This window comes from Cariama cristata, unplaced genomic scaffold (assembly GCF_000690535.1).
Source record: "Cariama cristata isolate BGI_N322 unplaced genomic scaffold, ASM69053v1 scaffold45596, whole genome shotgun sequence".
Taxonomy (NCBI): Eukaryota; Metazoa; Chordata; class Aves; order Cariamiformes; family Cariamidae; genus Cariama; species Cariama cristata.
In genome coordinates this window covers 26,442-27,905 of record NW_009624659.1, presented here as the reverse complement: position 1 = coordinate 27,905, position 1,464 = coordinate 26,442, and positions in this window count along the sequence as shown.

Genomic DNA, 1,464 nt, shown 5'->3' with positions numbered 1-1,464 from the left:
ACATTTCCCCCACAAATGACAGTAGGAATCTAGGAGAGGGTTACAAATGTGTTCTAAATTGCTGTGAAGGAGAACACTCAGGCTCCCTAACTGTATCAACAGCTTCTACCTTCTCCCTAAGCTTGTGTATATCTGTGTGCCCCCACTTCCTCACTGCCACATTTTTATCTAGACCTTCCCACAGCCTGATCTCTCCTATCTGGCTTTCTGGTACAGCCATAAAGAGAAAATTTATCTGCAAACCTCATTGATGAATCATTGCAAAGAAGCTAAAGTTTGATGGCAAAGCTTGAGACTGGAAGGCGCAGTTGTGCTGGCTCTGCATCTCTGCGCTACCTCTGTACTACGGTTGAGCAAATAGCTCCAGGATCAGGAATGAGCCTCTACTTCCCCCTGCGGTAACACTAAATGACTGCAGGTGCCTTTCTCAACCTTCAAAAGCCGGTATTTCCCTGTCTATAGCCTTTTCTTCTTCACCAATACACTTTGCCATCTTGGAAAAGGTTAAGGTCACAATCCATCTCCTTGAAACTTCCAGAGTTCCCTTTGTTCATCTAGTTCTCCTATGCTTAGATCCTTTCAGTGAGATGCTCCACCTTCTCTTGAGGAAAACAAGCCACCTGCTTCCCTCAGTAAGCAGAGCCTACCAGACATCTGCTGACACTTTGCCATCCAAGCAGACACTGATTTCTCATAGGTTCTCCTTTTAAACCTCCCCCTCCCACACAGCTATAGTTCATGATAACACAGCACTCTATAGTTCACGCCTCAGCTTTTGGACTGCTCTGAGGAAGTGACATACCCTTGCAATTGAAGCTAAAGCTACTTCAAGCAAGCTGTAGTTCCCAGAGTTAGAAATTGCATGGTAGTACGACTTGTGCCTAATGCTTATTGCTTTTTCTGCCCATTTCCTTTCAAATGCAAAGTCTAATTATCCTCTGGCTGCCTGAAGTGGAGCCACTTCATTCAAGATTCCTGCCATTATCACATTTTGAACAAGTCAAACACCTGCCCTCCTTATCATCTCCACCCACATAGCCCAGCCAAGCTATTCTGCCACTGCTAACCCTGAATTCCCCCAGCCCATCCTACAGAAAGAGCACCAAGACCGACTGGATAAAATCCTGAGCAATCTTCTCTGATCTCCCAGCTGACCTTGCTTTGGGCAGCAGGTTGATGAGAAACCTCCTAAGCTCCTTCTAACCTGAACTGTTCAGTGGTTCTGAGTTCTCAAGCAGGGATAGTAATAGAAACTGATAGAAAATCCAGTTCTGTAACATAGCCCCCACACACCACGCCCCGGCTATATGTTTCCCTTCTTTAGGGTTTTCTCCTAATTCTAAAGAATAGGCTAATAGTAACCAGAAAGCCCAGGATCTGGACACCACATGCCCAGGGGCTCGACACATTCAGTAACTCATGATCAGAACCTTACCTACCTTTAGGTGCTTCTGTTCAGCAGAT